Genomic DNA, 18,693 nt, shown 5'->3' on the forward strand with positions numbered 1-18,693 from the left:
GGCTGTGCTTTCACGTTTTGGTTTGAATCCAGTACCCACAAGAGAAACCTTTCAACAGAAGGCACCAAGGAATTCTCATGGAGTAGCTACAGGATAAGGACACACATTCCCAGTACAAGCTGGCCTTTCTTTCCCCTCCTCCCAGTCTCCTTATTCCCAAAAGATACCAAGAAAATACAAGATTGTTGGGATTTCTATAAGAAGATTTGGCAGGTTTTTCATATTTGTTTAGACTGTAAGATACAATTTGAATTTGGGTCTTGCCTCTCTCTCTCTGAGAAGAAGAATGAGTTATTTGTTCTCTGAGTAAGTATTTGTTATTAGTGGATCAGACATGGATAAGGTATATTATTACAACCACGTTTGTTAGGTATGATTTACATTGTTTGCTCCATATCATCTTAGGCTGTCTTTAATTTTGTTATACTTTAGGGGTTTTTTGTTTGGGTTTATGCATTTAGTCACAGTTGGTTGTGTTTTGAACTTTGAAAAAAATTAATACAAAGGAAATTAAAAAAAGAAAAAGAAAATATTTTCAAAATGATGTGGAAATCAAATCTATCCCTGAGTAATTTGATTTGTAGGAAATGGAGAGCAAAGCATTACAAAGCATTACAAACAGAATGCCTTGAAGTGCATCATAATTACTTACATGTGCAAATACATTGTCTAGGTTTAGGAATTCAGCTAATAATAGTCATAATAATTCTATGCCCTTACACCAGGTCTTTCAGACAAGCCTCTCCAGGTTTGTGTAAGCAATCATTAACTAATGCCTGGCTACCCATAAGGACTCTGTTGCCCTTATGGATGGAGAAATGGGGGCAAAAGCTCTCCAGGGTCAAGGACAAACTGTAAGTTGCTCTACAAGTGGGAGACAAATGCAGATGATCACCTTCTAACTACAAGCGGATCAGAGGTGCAGGAGTTTGTAGCTGATCTGACATTACTACAACTTTGTGGCTCTCTAAGAATGAAGGAGTGTAACAAACATACATCTTATACCTTCTGTTCCACAAAGTCTAAAGGTTGAAAATTTACATAAATCAGATCCATGTTCCATCCTTGGTGGAACACTGGTATATACAAAAGCCTACGGATGTTTTGTATCAAAGATTAACAAATTTGCCTTGTTTGGAACTGTTTACCAGTGCAAATAGTTTTCATCTGCGGCTCCACAAATGGTTTTCAGACTAGGCATCTTTTGTGGAATTCTGGGTTGAATGTGGAAGAAATCTGGAAAAGGGTAGCCTAAAACATTCAATTGTTGCACAGAGTCCCAAACACCAATTTCATGCTTGTAGACTATTCTCACATTGATCTCTTAAGTTTAAGAGATCTGAAACTCTTAACAAAAATCTGATCGTGCCATAATACCCAAAAGCTTTTCCACAATTCCAGGCTGTAAAGCAAGGCTGGATTTTACACTTTTCTGATGTTTAATTCTATGCCACTTCCTACATGCACTCCCACACTGCTCTCTCTCACAACTCATGAGAGGAATCCACGGTTTCTGCAGCCCAGGCCCTTAATGCTCCATCCTTATTTTACAAGAATATTTATTTTCATGCTTTTCTAGGTGACCAAAATCCTAGAATGCCAAATATTTCTGCTGTTTCATTAAGTCATACAATAATTTTAATGCTTTGAACTAGTACCTGCTGAAATAGCAATAAGTTACTGACCCACACAGACACTCAACTGCCTGTTTGAGGGGTTTGACATTCACACCTCCCATTTTCTCTTAGCATGCATTTCTGTGCTCCCTGTAGCTGCCACAAGAAAGTGTGTCTCCGTACATTTTTATTACCTGTTATGCTTTACACTAATAAAAACACTGGATATTATTTATTTGTCTGGCTGACTGACAAAGCCTGGCATCAAAGCATCATTCCAGTGTCACATACTTCAACGCTCTAATCTTTCAGAACTTGTAAAGCAATCTCTTACGGCGCTTTGTGGGCTGTGAGATCACCCTGACAAACTGTGATAATGTTGGCAATCTCCAAATGGGTGTTCATTTGCAATCTTACTACAGAGGAATTGCTATGTTTCCAAATTTGAGGGCTTGACATAATCTGTCTTCACAAAGCTATCAGGGTCTGTCATAAGCCTGTCTGTGACCCAGGGATTTTATGGGGTCAATATCCATCCCCACTGAAACCTCACTGCAAGCAGTGGAATTACCTAGAGTATGACTTTCTCTATCTTTTCCTTTCTTTCCCTTTATTTAAAATACCCCCTCATTGTATTATATTTTTTGAAGTGCAAACAGCACCTACTAATAACATCAGAGCCAGGTAGGGGAGACTGCTCCTCCAAATCATGGCCAGTTTCTTACAGCTCATGCCAAACCCTCTGCTCCCCTCATCACACTGAGTGACTGAGAAACAATGCAAATGTCAGGTCAAGCTACAGAGCTATTGCCATTGTCTCTTCCCTTCCGTATGCTCCCAGCACTGGCAGTCTCTGGGCTGCAGTCCACAGGATATCCACAATTATGGCCCAGATTGAGGGAGGGGTAGAAAAACGATGGTATTCTGCCAATTATGTCAGAACCTAAACTTGATCCATTTTAAAACTGAAGCTGGGGACTGGGGGTAGCACTGCGTTTGCTACAATTTGTGTAAGGAAAAGAAAATAATTTAGCATCTCAAAAAGAAGGAAAACGTCAGAGTTAGAACAGACCTAATAAATGTTTTATATTTGCCTCTGAACCTTATCTTTAAGTAAAGACAATGCTATCTGAACATAGAAAGAAGATTTTTAAAATGCCGTAAGACTGTTGAACACCTCCAGAAAAAACGAGACAGGGAGTGTCAGGCTTCACCATATTCATGAGGGCCACACAACTGCTAGTGAAGTAATTCTGTTTTGAAATTATTTAGGATTCCTTTAGAAAAGCTGGGAACACAGGATGGAAATAGAAAACTAAAAAAAGTGCATCCAGTGTTTCAAAATACGCTCCCTGCACAACACCCCTTCCCTGCTATCATCTCCTGAGGCAAATTTCCCTGGCAGTTCCTCACACTTTCTGAAAGATGCTCCCCAAATCCTGCTGAGGGAGGGGATGAGCAGCTGGAACCTGGCCATGGTGGGGTCAGAAAGCCCATGCCAGGCAGAGACACTGGAGCACAAGCTGAGATTTACACTCTGGCTTAGATACTCCGCTGTATTTATGTTGGGATGTTTTGTATGTTTACTACGGTTTTATGAACAAAGTTCTCTTCCTTGGATTATTCCATCTAATCAAAACAGAAGTCGCTAAAGATGCACCGTACTTTATTTTATCTCCATTTAAGATATTTTCTGCATTTCATTCTCTGTGAAAAGGAAAGTCAGTGTCACTATCCAACCTCAAGAATAAGGACCTAGCTGCAATGCTACTGGGAAACCTTGGAATCCAAATAAATTCCAAACTTCTATTTTGGCCTGAATTTACAGCAAACTTGCACCTGCTCTCAAAACGCCTACTGCTTTTACCAGGAGCAGCAATTATCCTTTGTGTCTCCTTAATCTTTCAGAAAAGAATGCACAGCCCTGGAAGCCCAAGGTAAATGTTTTAATGTGTGTACTACCTTGCTGAAGTCAGTAGGTTGCATGGATACAAAAAAAAAAAAAAGGCAGTAAAGCACAAGGCTCCACGGGCTTTGAAAGGTTAAGCAGCTTCACCAATACAAACACTGCAGTTGGGACAGTCCTGAACAGAGCAATGCAACTGGTATGTGCTTTTTCTTCCTAAAAATTCTTTCTTGAGGGTGAATGTTTTTATTTTAAAGTAAGTGGAAAACTGTTGACTTGTATACTAGTTATTATTTGACTCTTTTCTACAAAAAAGCTATTTTTAAGGACAAAAAAGTCAAAGCAAAGAGCCTACCTCTCTGCTAGTGCCACTTCAGAAGGCTTTTGCTAGCCACAGCTGAATTACAGCAATGTTTATCCTTTATAAATTCCATGTTTTTTCTATTTTCAACACTGACAACAATGTTTTCCGAAAAAATAAAAGAAACAGATCTACTGATCTACTGTCACTAGTAGATCAGTATTTATAGACGGAAAAAACACAGAAGCATTTTAAATTTACCCTAAACAAGGGGGCTTATAGCATGACAGCAACTTCTAATGTAATTAATTTGTCTTATAAATTGCATTCCTGGGGATATCCCTAAAAATTAATTAGGTTAAAGAGGGAAGGAAAACAAATTGAAAACTTCTTAAAACTCCAGGAAACAATAAGTTTTAAACACAGCAGTGTTAAAAATCTCATTATAAAGTTCTTCCCACCACTTCCCCTATTCTTTCCAGGAGATCAAGATCCTCAGATTGAGAATCATTCTGACACACCAAGGTCAAGGAAACCATATGCATTCAAATACAGAACATTTCTGAAACTGAAGATTTTGCAATCAACTCTGCCTTTCCAAACTGCAGATTCCCTCAAAGAATTCTGAAATACAATTTACTAAAGACATTCATTGTGCTAGTGTGGCTTTAAACACAAAACTACAGTCACAAGATGCGGACATGGTACATTCATCACACAACAGAGAAAAGCAGAGGGGAGGAAGGCAGAAGAAAACAATAAGAATTTTAGACAAATTTTAATGTTGGCCAAACTCATCCTCAAATCAAAACTCTGAAGGTTTGCCTGTTCATTAGTTTCTCTACAGTTTAGGCAAAAAGGAATTTGGCCATGTACTTTTTCTGTAGTGCCCTATTTTCATTTTGTGCAAGAAACAGCACTTAGGTTTTTTCACTCTTCTCAACACAGTTCATGGGATTGGAAGTGCTGGTACACATATACAAAATCCACGACATTTTCTGATTCCATTTGTAACATAAATTAAGTTTTGTACTTCCTGATGCCTGTGCCACCTTCCAGGACTAAGGGAAGAATCAAAAGACAACAAAATGCAGGGAAGTAACTGAGTTGATGGTGCTTTATCATTTAAACTTTAACAGACTGCACTAACGTATAACTCCACAGTACAGACTTCACCTGGATCATGCGAGGGCATGAGATGCCATTTCTGCTAGCCCTTATATGTGTTAATGCTGGCAGCAAGGAACAAAAGGTATCAGATAAGGCACAGAGCTTGCTGCTAGAAGTCAACACATCAAAAAATATTTTTAAAACTGCATCAGAGAATTTATAATGGATCCGTGCTTTGCATTTTGAGGTGACAGAGTTCTCGATCTGGTAGAAAGTTCCCAAAGCTCAATTTACTACATTGTCAAAATATAGCCTGAGGGGACAATCTGACTTACAGCATCTTTATGACTGGTGATGAAAGAACCTCGCTTGGCTTTTAGATCCCAAGTTTGGCTCAAGACAGTGCAGAAGCGAACAGAACATCTTCTATTTTATGCTGGGTGTTCACAGTGTTCCTCTTCAGCACAAAATTAGGTTTTACTCTATAGAATTATCACACAGCTCGCTGATGGGTTAGAATTCACACCTTCAGATTTTGGGGATATACTTCACACCCTGCATTGTTACTGCTACTAAAGATACAGATTACACTGTCCTCATGTCATTGTAGCATCTGTAATGGAAATCTTTAGAAAATTCAGGGAAAAACTGCATCTTTTACAAGGCCACAGCATGTCTTATTCAGCCTTGGAGAGACTTCAGAGCACAGTAACCGCATTAATCGGACATTATAGACAGCCAAGTAAAGCTCAGTTACTGTGCAGATTTTACTGCTCTTTGTCATGTTGCTTCAAAACACATTTCATGCTTTAACCAGTCATATATACATATGAAAGCATTTCGCAACACTGGACAATGCTACAGATCCACAGGAAATAATTGTTTCACAAACATGAGGCAATCTGCACAAATATAAATAGAGCGGCCCAAATCTGTTCTAAATTATGGTTGTGCAAACCCATGAAAGTCAACTAGTACCACTAACAGAACAGGACACATAAGAGCATGTAAAAGTAGAAAATACGGCTCTCCTGTTCAGCTATCCATGGTCCAAACCCTGCCGGCCTGCCAGCACTTATACTCTACTAGTTTACCAGCACGGCTTTACAGGAAATAAGAAAAATTATGGGATTTCTGGTTCTCTCATGCACTGGAGGACACAAGTCCAAGAACATATGGGCTTAAATGTGTCAGCATCCTACATCACTCTTGTTTGAAGAATGTTATTAATTTCCGTGGGTGGAGTCCAAAATTGTAATGCCATATTAACACACAGTGGCTGTTTCTGTAATGCGTATGTCACAGGGAGCATATGCGTAGCAGTTCAAGGACAGCATTTTAACTTGATTTCAACTGGTTTTCTGAATTGTAATACCCTCAAAAGATGAAGCACTGATGCTGCCGGCAGGGTATTTCACAACTTTTGTCTTCACAGTTTCATCTAGTCACCTCAATTCTGACCTCTAGGATATCATGCTATTGCAGATCTGGACACCACACAAAGCTGTTTCAACAAATCTCATTTTTCTCTCTAATACACAGCATGTGACTTCAGGATTGGTATTTTCAATGCTGAACGGAGTTGTACGAGCAATGTATGCTACTCCAGGCAAAAAGCAAGGACTAATAGCAGAAGATTCTTTGCCATGCTAACTCTAACTGAATTTCAATCCCAGTCTTCTCCAATGAATTAGCCTCTTTACCAAACTCGCAGGTACAGACAGATACTGTGGGAATCAGCCATGTAACTGTTCCAACTGGATACAGTGAGGAAAGTATTGCCAAAGGCTTTTCGGCTGCAACTCAACAGGTGGTTTGGCACTGAGATTTCTACCTGTTTGTGGTTTTCATCTCTGGTTTCAAGACAGAAAATGAGATTATACCTTTCAATGCTGCATCTCAAGCAGGCTGTACGCAGAGCAAGGTTTCATTCCAACACAATCTCTCTCTCTCTCGCTAAGTTGAGGAAAACTGCCAAGCACTGCTGCTCTTGACATCAACATGTGATGCAGATGTCAGAAAAGGGAAAAGAGAAGGGAGAGGAGAAAAAAGGAAAATAAAACTGTAAGTTATATGTAAACAAGAAACTGTACTTAATGACTACATCTAAAGAAAACAAAATAAAAAGTACTGGCTTTAGTATAAGGAAACAAATAAACAAAACCTTGGAACAGCTTAATCTAAGAGGTTGTGGGGTTTTTTTGGTTTTTTTAGTTTATTAGAATTTTAGTTTACATTTAGTTCCAGGAGATAAAATACATTTACGTGATAAACTTAAAGGGACAATATAAAAGAAACAAATCTATTATAGCATGAAAACTAACTACTCCATTACTCAGATAAGAGTCTAAGCACCTTTAACAAACATCCTGAAAAGCAGCAGAAGCACTCATAACATATGTTCTTGCCTGCAAATAGCCCAGAGTGCAAGAGGTGGGTTTAATTTTCAGTTTTTAAAGCCTTCTGTATAGGCCTAACTCTGCCTCTGTTGAAGGTAGTGTTAACACACATTGAATGCAGAAACAACCAAATGTGGGTAACTGCATATTTCAAAAAATCACACCCAATATGTTCAAGTGATGCCATCGTTTCCTGAGGACAAGAGTAGGCTATGGAATACTGCAAATAATAGAGAGCAAGAGTCTAAAGCAAGCTTCCCAGAACCAAGAAAGCATATTTCAATACTTTTTCACAGATAATTGGGAATGTGCATCTTCAAGATAATAGTCAAGAGCAGGTAAAGATTGTGCTGAGTGTGACAGAAGTCTCAGTGCCTTTTCATAAAATAAGAGTTCTTCAAAGCAACTCTCAACAACCATTAAGAGAACAGTCAGTGAATCTATGCTTCTTGGATTAAAGCAAGAAAAGAAAGAAAATGAAAGTGCTTCTCCACAAAGATGTAATGAGAATGACTTCGATACATCAGCATTTGAGCCATCAAAATGGGCCCACATTCACCAATGCACAGAAAAGTAGAATGACCAGTGAAAACTTTGCTTTGCCCAAATAAAACCATTTCAAGAAGTTGTATGTACTAATTTGCCTACGAAAGATGAGAACCTCATAATAAAATTGTATTAAATCATCTATACTAAGAAAGACTGAGCTGAAGAGAAAATGGAACTATCTTATCATGATGATATAATAACTTGAGGGAAAAAGACCCCAAAGTGTTGGATTCTTGAGTTGGAAGAATCATTGAAGTGGGCCTTTTTTGCTCATGAGAAGGGCTTTCCACAAAAATACACCTCTCAGATAACCAAAACAGAATTTTTTCTTCAACTACCTGGAAAAAGGAGGGGGAAAAAGAAGTAATGAGTCTTTCAGAGCCAGCGGTTGGCAAATATTTATTTGACTTTTCTTGGGTAAAACAGTTATTCCCCAAGAAAATTTTCATTTCAAGAAAAAGTATTTCCACTGAAAGATCAGTCTGATGGAAAAATGCCGGGCCACAGCTACGAAGGATAAGACCATTGGCTTCAGCCAGGGGGAGGTGAATGCCAAGGCCAGTGGACTGGGTCTGCCACAGTTCTCTTGCAGAATCATGGGCAGAACACCTCCATTTGCTGTGAAGTTTGTTCTGCTCCAGTTTTTTGCCCATGTAGGAGCCTCCCCTCTTCAGGGCAGGAACCGTCTCTCACCGCATGTTGTGTACAGTCTACTGCAACACGTGTGCTTGATGACTTTTAGCACTACAGCAGCAACAGTGCCTTTTCCTCCTACAGCAGCTACTCCCCAATATCAAGATGAGGAGAAAAATGTGACCTATGGCTGCAACACACTGCTAATCAAACACTATTGTATAGCGTGGGGATGTGCAGGGATGCCTTTTCACCACAGAACTAATCAGGGTTTATACACACAAAATCAGTAAACTATATAGTTCAGTCTTGTGATCTGCGTTCCAAGCTGCCAGAAATAAGGCAGGAAAGAGGGGTGGGGAAGGGGGGGTGAGGGAGAAGCATCTCCTGTGCTCATAATGAAAGAAGAGAGATGACTGGACTGAGAGCTGATGAGGTTACAAGGCAACAGCAGTGCCAGGAGTTGTTTGGGCTTAAAGCCAGATGTCTTGTATTTCCTTTGATTGTTTCTAAATAATTAATGGTATTAATTTCATCATGTGACCCACCCACCCCCCTTTTAGTATTTGGCTCTGTGTACTAACACTAAATATAAAGAAGGAAAATGGTACTGTCTATAGCATACTGCATGCTGATGCTGTGTGTTTGGACTGCAGCAACAGCTGATACTCATATCCCTAGGATTCTATATTTCACAACACTCACACAGTGTTTCCACGAAGGAGATGGAGTAGTATCCTTCATTCTCCATCCATAAACCAACTCAACTATGGCATATGGACACTGCATGTTCGAAGTAGTAAAAGAGAGGGTACATCTCTCCCTCTCCACCCACACTAAGATGAACCTGCCACTACTATTTCACGTAACGCTTTCTGGCAAGCTCCCAGTTTTCAGTCATGCTGGTTTGCTTGAAAGAAACACTCAGAGGAGACTCTGCTTGTCTTGCTGTTTGAACAAACAAAATAATCACGCATCTTGAGTTAATGGCCCAAAGCTTAATGAAGATCATAGAAAAGAGGCTGCTTGTGATGGGAGCATTCCCTTCTGACTTAGCCACATAAGCCACTGCTGTTGGCAAAAGGAAATGGATTAAGAGGAAAATAAGTAGCCCTGAGCTCTGGTCTAGACAAACCTTTGCTTGGTACTGCAGCACTATGCGCACAAAGAGAACAGCAACAACCAGAATTAAAAATTGCAGTTCTCCACAATTTTCTACCCGAGGCCACTGGCAGCGACATCAGGAGGACCTGTGCTTCTTTTTCATGGGAATGTTTGGGTTGAGTGCTCGGACCACTGGAATCTAACAGTGGAGCTCCTGAACAAAGAAAGACTAGTAGAGGCAGATCCCTATATGCATGATTCCGTGATATGTACTCAGGAAAAATGCCTGCCCACCCTCCTGTATATTGCAGCCTACTTTCAGCTCCCCATGTCAAATCTCCAGCCCCACCCATCTTATCTACCTTTTTTCCTACCCTTATCTATCTTTTTTCCTACCACATTCTCACTTATCTTGAATCCCGTGGTATCTACCATAGAATCATAATCATAGAATCGTCTGAGTTGGAAGGTACCCTTAAAGGTCACTTAGTCCAACCCTCCTAAAATGAGCAGGGACCCCTCTCTTCAACCAGATCAGCTTGCTCAGAACTCTGTCCAATCTGACTTTGAATACTCCCAGGGACGGAGCACCCACCACCTCTCTAGATAACCCATTTCAGTGCTTTATTCACCATCAGATATTCACCATCAGCCATATATTAAATGGGGCAGCTGGGAGGTAACGGAGAAAGAAATCTGACAGCTTGGAGCAGACCCTTGTTTTGTCCAGTAATGCTCAAGACTTCTGAAGGTAAGGACTAAGTAATATGAGGCCCTCACAGATGTCAAAAGAAGTTTCCAGAAGTCCGCATAAAGCCAACCTCATCAAAGCATACTTGTGGGGAGTCAGAGAGGGCTTGGTCAAGCCTCATTTCTTAGATTTTATCCACAGCTCCCTAGTTGGGTGTCATTTGCAGCTGAACTATCAGACCAAGACTGGTGCATTGCAGAGTGACAACTCTTCAGTCAAGGGAAAGGGAAACTCGAAGAATTCTCCACTAGAAAGCCTGATCCTAATCTTCAAGGACTTGACCCTGAGATTAGGTCAGCTGGATAGAGTATAGTGCTAGTAATACCCAGATTGTGGGTTTAATCCCTGTATGGGCCATTCACTTTAGAGTTGGATGTGATGATCCTTGTGGGCCCCTCCCAACTCAGAAAATCCTCTAACTTCTATGAATTTTGACTTGGCAGTCAAGGCCTAGCAATCCTGAGGCATATTCCTTCCCCACACACCCACTACAGGTTGATAGGAAGAATCTGTCTCATTATGTGAAGGTGATATGAGAAGTACACCTGAGCCCTTCAGCTGGCACTGGAGCTGCACCAAAACCAGCATTGGCCCTGCACACTGCAGAGAAATCACCTGGAGGGAGCAACACCACTGCCAAATCACAGCATGAGGCACTGCAGACAGGGTGGCAGAGTGCCCTGGGTGCCAGAGCTCAGGCTGTACTGCAAGAAAATAGCAGGATGAACACCACACTGGTTGTGCTGGGAAGAAAACATCTTGCCCTCTGCTATTAGAGCTTCTCTAATGTGGTCATAAGACTGAATAAACTTATGGATTTATTGCTCATGGACACATGCAAACAGAGAAAACACCAAACCAGATAAGTTAAAAGAAGATGAGGAAGAGTAACATACAGCCAAACTTCAAGTGACTCCTTCAGCTCCTACCAGCTCCCTACAGTAGAGAGGCAAAATTTGCACAAGCAAAAGGCACATCAGGAATACCTGATGCCAGAGTCCTCCTCCTTGGAAGCCATTCACAGAAAATGGGCTCTGCAGCTTTGAACTGGAACAGAGGAAACTGCTTCTAGACAGGAATGATCACAGAAATGACTACACTGCTTGCAAGGTAGAAACACTGCAAATAGGCAAAAATACAGCTGAACAGTCACAGCATTTTATGAGCAGCCCCTATACCTAAGTGCTTGGTTTTCAGGATTTTGGGAGGTTATGGCAGAGTGAGAAAACAGCATTTTCCCTATGGCGTCAAGGATCTCTGAAAGTGTCTACATGTCAGCCTCGGCTGAGAACGTATCCTTTGTTCCTTCTTCTGCATTATTTCCCTTTAATGGTAGCTTTGCAGTAAATCCCATTTGTGAGTTGCTCAAATAAATGCAAATTTTATCTTGTAAGCAATACCCTCCAAAATATAACTACCACTGAAAGTAAAAATATGAAGAGCTAAAAGGCACTGGGTCTTCCCTAGTGCCCCCATCTCCCTAGTGCACTTGAGTACTTGCTGTTATTATATATGGAGTACCAGGCAGGGTACTTGCTATTATAAATATGTACTGTATTGAAATATATAGCCCAAGTCCCCAGAGCCCAACATTCTAATTAGAACTACAGTTGTGCAAATAGCCGATTTATTTGGCTAGCTGACCAAACTGAGAACATGGAAAGGAGAAAAAAAACCAAACAAAAATCACCTATGTGTTTAAGGAAATGGGTTAGGTTTTTGTTCGTGTTCAATACATTTAGATTAAAATTGACTAAGTCTAAAAACAAAACCAGAAACCTTGTTTAGAAATATCAAAACAAAATCTTCTGGCTTTCCAAAACTTTTTATTTTTTTCTTAGTTTATTTTTTTTTCCCTTGCATAATTTTGGATGACCCATATCTGAGGTGAGCAGCTTTCAGCAAATAAAATTTTAATTCATCAGTTTTACCCAGATTTAAATCTAAGGGCTGAATTGTGAGTCAACCAGCTCTTGACTTAATGAAAGAATAAGGAAGCAGGGGATCTGCCTTCCCTTCTTGATTCAGCCCCCATCTTTGCACCCAAGGTGAGTTATTATTTGATTTCTTTATGGTGGTCTCTCTGTCCACAGTTTGTCTCTGTAGTCTCTGAGCTTGTTGGGGTTACATGCACCTCCTACAGCAGGTCTGTGCAGCACCTAAAACAATGATGAGGCTGCTCATCTCAACTGGGGCCTACAAGATTTACTAAAATATAAATAACTCCTCAACTGCAGTCAAATCTCTTTTTAATGCCAATAGTTGCACTCGCATATATTTAGCAGCCCATCATGGGAACATCAGTTTCTTCTTTAATTAATTACTTATTAATAGATGTAAAATATGAACGGACAGCAAGCCTGGATTTTTCTTGCTTCATCAATTTCAGCACTCAAAGAAAGCATCTAGTTTACAGCTACCAGCAACCAACAGGGACATGCAATGAACGAAGCCTGAAACCCAAGATCCCCTCAGTACTTTTGTACCCCCATTGTTTGGGGACAAATCCTCTCTTCCCTCCAGGGAAGGAAGACTAGTTGGATTGAAAGAGCTTGAAAAACTGGAAAGCCTCACAGGCAACCTTCAAATTCCCTGTGCAGGGCTTTAGGCACACAATTGTCATCAGCAGGAATGGGAAATGCAAGTTCAGTATCTGCAGAGAGGTGGAAGCAGCCGTGGGACTGCAGGGAAGAGGTGTGCCTGCCTCTCTTTTGAGGACCTCATGCATCTCACAAGGCCAGATTACTTTGTGGAAAGACAACTGGAGCTTGTTGGAAAAGAAACACCACAGAAACAGAAAGGACTGCCATACTATGATCTATTCAACTTCCACGTAGAGCACTTGGGGCTGGGGGTGGGGACGCTTCTCAGAGCACACATGGCTGTCACTGACAATAAAGTCAGTCACGTTTTTGAAACACTGGGGACAGAATTCAGATGTGCCCCATTATGCCTTGAGATGTACTCCCAGGGTACAAACGCTGCGTGGGTTACGCTAAGCCCGCGCGTTCCTCTGCTGAGACTGTGAAAGGCAGCGCAAAGCACTCACTGAGAAGGAAGGAACTGTGGAGCACATGGGATGAGAATTCCTGCCCTAGGGGCCTGGTCATGGATGCCCCCAGAGTCCTGGAGTCCCAAGGCAACTTTAACCTCATGATAGTTCTCTCCATCCCTGGGGCTGCTGCTCAGCTCCAGGAAACCCCACTGCCTTTTCCCAGCCCCGAGGCTGCACCTCAGCCACAGCTCCTGCGAGGGGCTGAGAGAGAACAGCCTGAGCCGGCCAGTGCCAAGGCAGTCCTGCTCTGTCCAAGGGCAGCACTTGCAGGCACCATTCCCCTCAGCATACACGTACCTCCCCACCATGCTAAAGGAGAAATTATTGTCATTAAAAATAAATCCTCCTCCCTGTCGATTGACTGCACTTGCTGGCCATTGCTGCCATCTAGCCAGATGCATCTCCAGCACTCTCAGAAGCCTTCAGCCTGTTTATTTTCTCACTGCCGCTCGGCCTGAAGCAGGAATAAATGCACTCCTTGTTACTCACTGCCGCTGCAGAGACATTTGTAAACTTTCACAGGGTTTTCCTTTTTTTCCAACAGGTGACAAAATACTCTGTAACTGCAGGTGCTCTGGGACACAAACAGGAAAATGGAGATCAGATGCAGCTGTAGTCAGAGTAAGGGAAAAATCAAGATAAAGGCAGCAGATGAGACAGTGCTAAAACAAGCAAAGAAATGATTGAGAAATGGTAGTTGGCTATTTTTGTTGCCAACTTACTCTTGCAAGGTAGCTCTAAGACAATAATTTTGTCTATTTTGTTATCATGCCAATTTTTTGCAGGTGCTACCAGGGGAAGTTTGTTGAAAAAAAGGTTTCTGAACATTATTGGAAAAGGATGAAGAAGTTGTCAACTCAAGCTAGCACTGGAAGATGTGCTGGAGGTCACAGCTAAGGAGCACTGGCTGGTGTCACTGGAGTTGCAAAGTAGGAAAGATAAGGAAGTGGTTTCAGAGAGCTTCCGATTCAGATATATTTGTCTAAGAATTTGGTCCCAAAATTTAGTCAGGAAAATGTTCACTGGGGGGGGGGGGGGGCTTACTTTGCCTCCATCCCTTAATCTTCTTTTAGTATATATGGCATCAAATAGGTTGAAAAAAAATAGTATTCTGAGGAGACCTAGAAACGGAAAGATTCAGACAGCTTCATGACCTGATTTCTGTCCACAAGTCGGCTCTAAAAAGCCAATGCAAGCTTCCAGACACTGTGGCCTTTCACTTCTCTAGACCACCTGGTTTCAGAGCCATATCCAGCAACATAATAAGCAAGAGGTAAAGCACAATGGGTAAAGAGAAAACAAACATGGCTGTATCATAAAATACAGTGATTGCTCTCTAGCCATAATGCTCCAACCAAATAAAAGGGGGAAGGAGGCTATCAATAAACATCTGTGAATTCAAATTTATTTTACTGTATTTCCCATTCTAACAGAGAAACGAATAAAATGTTGCATTTTGCTTCCCTGGGTTTCTTAACTCTGAAAAGGGAGGTTTCATAGATAATCCAGAGTAATATTCAGCTGTGAATCCAATTTATGCAGTGGGATAGGATTAAAAAAGGAACAGAAGGTTTGGATTCTGAACCTGCTGTAACAGTTTTGATTTGAATACAACCCAAGTCTTGAAATGGCTTGTTTTCCACTTCTGGTTTGGAGCTGGTTGAAATACTGCCACAGTAGCACTTCCTGTAATATTTTAGTCCAAGATCCTCATTATTTGGAACTGAACTCTAAAGATTTTGGCACCATGAAATCCAAACAAAACTCTGTTCCTGACTCAACTGGCCTAGAAGTCAACCCAAGCTTAATCTGTTTCTGGGTCCAAATCCAGCTTCAGCCCATTTCCATTGTTATATAGATAATGCCATAATACCACCTCTAGCTTCAGGATTTATGATGTCTCCTCACAGGATGCATATTTGTGTGTAAATACATAAATCACATCAGATAAACAAAGCAGACATGCCAGTAAACAGGAGGGGAGGGAAGAGGAGAGATACCTACCAAGCAGTTTGTCTCTAAAGTGTTGCCAGTTGTGAAAGGACTCGTCGGGCTAATATCCCCTCATTCAGACTCTTACGGGCGCGCTAAGAGCGTGACGGCAGGCAGGCAGTGCATTTAAGTGCTGTTACTGAGGCCCCCAAATATTGACAGAGTGCCAGACTCTGAGAAGCTATTGATGTATGCAGCCGGCCGCTGCTCCAGACACCTCTCAGACAGAGTCTTTAAATGTCACAGATTAATGAATTTTAATGAAAGGGAGAATGAGAGAAAGAATTAAAAGAAAAAAAAATATATATCCCATAGCACTAACATGAAAGCATCTTTTATCCCTACACAAAATTCTGCCCTCAAGCCTCAAGATTCCTAATAGATTATAACAGATTGTAAGTCGGCATGAGATACGGGATGGAGGAGGTTAGACCCTCTGGATCACGCAGAGCATCCTCAAACAAAGCCAATATGCTTTGTTTGTAAGTGAGACGTATTTACAAAAAAATAGCAAGAGTCAAGGACCACTCAGACCTCTGCTTCATTTTAACCCAAACCACAAGGTACAAAGCTTAATGGGGAGTGTTGGTTAAATATTTTTTGATCTGAGGTACACATGGTGCCAGACTGCAAAATTGAGCTGTTGACTTTGAACAACCCTAACTTTAGAGACATTGAGATAGATGGATGTACTTGGATCCTCTCTTAGTATTTGATCTTGTGCTTGATCTTACTCAAGAAATTGCCAAAGCTATGATAGAACATTTTTATGCCATCAGATAAACCAAGTATGCTGATTATTTCTCTTTTTTCATTTATATCAGGAACTCAAATATGTATGCAAGAACTTCAAATATCATTAAAATGTAATAATGCAAAATGCAGTTGGAGTGTAAATGACAAATCTATGCATAACACATCACTTAAAGAGGAAGGAAGTGAAGGGGTGATGCAGATGATGTATGCAGAGGTAAAAATGGGTCATTTATATCCAACTGTGTTAAAAATACAGCTTCAGTGAGTCCTTCTGCACAGAGCCACTTGTAGGTCGGGCTCCATGAGCCATTTTCTCCCTCTTTCCCACAGTTAAGGATACCTGCAAGGCTCTACTGCCCCCACTGCCCGTGGCTGTCCCATAGGATTTGTCTTCAATGCAATGACAGCACCAACACTCCCAGCTCCTCGCTGGTTGCCTCCTCCCACCTCAGAAGCACACTTGTCTGACACCAGTGACTGGGAAATGGAAGACGGTGTCACCACAACAGCCAGGCCTGCTGCAGGAAAATCTGGGGAAGCTGACAGCACCCTGACAAGCAAAGGGAGTGCTCTAAGCAAAGCCAAGCAGCAAGACTATGTGGTTTTCCACTCCATTGGAACAAGTCAAGAGGAGAGCCATGAAGATGCTCAGAGGGCTGGAGCACTTCTGTGATAGCAGACTGGAAGAGCTGGGGTCATTCAACCCAGAGAAGAGGAAGCTCTGTGGAGACCTCTGGTACCTCGGGTACCAGCAGCCTTCTGGTACCTAAATGGGGCTGACAAAAAAGATGGTGAGGGACTTTTTACAAGGGCATAAAGTAACAGGTCAAAGGGTAATGGCTTTAAACTGAGAGAGCGTAGATTTAAACTGGATATGAGGAAGAATTCTCTGCGATGAAGCTAGTCAGGCAGTGGCACAGGTTGCCCAGAGATGTTGTGGATAGTCCATCCCTGAAAGCGTTCAAAACCAGGCTCGATGGGGCTTTGAGCAACCTTGTCCGGTAGAAGGTGTCCCTACCCAAGGCAGAAGTGTTGCAATTAGGTGATCTAAAGATCCCTTCAAACCCAAACCATTCTATGATTCTATGATTATTGCTGCAGAAGAGCCGATGTTCTTCTGACTGAAAACTGTTCTCCTAATTTCCCTCTCTCTCTGGCCACACGAGGCATTGCTCACCACACCATCTATAAAATCTTACCATAAGAACAGGGACTAACGTGCAATGTTCAAGAGGTGCTTGTTTTCCCATCATTTCACCAGTCAGATTATTTGTGTCAACCTTTGCCAAAGTGAAAAAGAAAATCAAAAAACAAAGTTGCCTTTCTGTGTGTGAAGCCAAGTGGAAACAACTGCAAGGACTCCGATGGCAACCTCCAGCTCATCTGGCAATTGACTGTATCAGCCATTTGTGTTAACCACTCTTGTCACCACCCAAAGCATGTCCTCCCTCCCATCAGAGATCCCATGATTACCAGAGTTTTAGCAGGGTCTCCAACACCATTATCCATTAATCCAGATGAAGCAGCAAGTAGCCATCCTTTTCCAACAGCCAGGGAGAAGACAGAGAACGTGTGTGTGTGTAGGAGGGAACGACACAAATGACTTATTAAGCACTGGAGAAGGCAAAATGTCAATGCCTTTCTATTCTGAGAACAATTTCTATACAAAAAAAGCAAAAGAAAATCAATATGGATTTTCACACAGAGAAATATTTTACACATCATGGCAAACTTACTTTAAAACAGCTGGTACTCTTTCTTCAGGACTTTTAAAGAGCCTGTCCAACATTACTGCCTGTTCTGGCCTGTTATTTCTCCTCACATAGCCCTTTTCCTTTCTCCTTTCTTTCCCCCTCTTTTTATAAAATAGTAACTGAGGAGCTATTACAAAACACTAACCCAGCATTTCACTCTATCCAGTATCACATCTTCAGCAAAGGACAGCACTGATTAAACTGAAGGAAGATGTAAAAAAACTCAGAATTTCCCTTTTACAAAAGCCTTCATGTACCTCAGCAGAGATGAGCTTCAGTCTGAAGACTGAAGTTGAGTGTTGGTTGGGATGATGTCTGAAGCACACAGAGAAGCCCAAGTACCCAAGCTATGAAGTTGCTTTGAACTTATGCAAAGCCCTGCCTTCATTTGCAAACAATAAAATAAATAACAAGCCTCGTCCCTGTTCCTTTTGCATGCCAACATATGAACAGATGTTCCAGTTCCATAAACTCTGCACCATCTTGAAGACTGGGATAGCAGAGGTGGGCAAAAATCTAGAAAAACTGGAAGTATTAATGATTGCACAAAATTTATCATAGAACAGAAAAAAGCAAAATACAATATGCACAGAAAACAGCAGGTGCAAAGTAGTGAATAGAAACAAATGTGTTACAAAATTAAAATTATTAGGTCTTAAGGGGCCCTTGGAAGTTCCTAAATTGAACCTCCCTCACCAGTTTTAGGATAGTACCAAAGGCCATTTTCCTCTGTCTCATCTTGTCCCTTTGATTGTCACCATAAACTT

The 18,693-nt window shown here is 41.3% G+C and overlaps 1 protein-coding gene across 18 annotated transcripts in view; it reads right to left on the reverse strand.

Moving 5' to 3' along the window:
- Positions 1-18,693, reverse strand: part of ZBTB20 (zinc finger and BTB domain containing 20) — a 448,287-nt gene that overhangs the window by 154,915 nt on the left and 274,679 nt on the right. For 9 of the 18 annotated variants that reach the window (XR_009485256.1, XR_009485255.1, XM_059838030.1 and 6 more), the window contains one exon: positions 6,817-6,917. The exons of 8 other annotated variants lie outside the window; for them this stretch is intronic. The gene's annotated coding sequence lies outside the window, so the exon portion shown is untranslated. Of the gene's footprint in view, positions 1-6,816; positions 6,918-17,645; positions 17,786-18,693 lie in introns of those variants that run through there. One more of the 18 variants, XM_059838031.1, reaches the window with a different exon arrangement.

Source organism: Haemorhous mexicanus, chromosome 2, assembly GCF_027477595.1.
Source record: "Haemorhous mexicanus isolate bHaeMex1 chromosome 2, bHaeMex1.pri, whole genome shotgun sequence".
Taxonomy (NCBI): Eukaryota; Metazoa; Chordata; class Aves; order Passeriformes; family Fringillidae; genus Haemorhous; species Haemorhous mexicanus.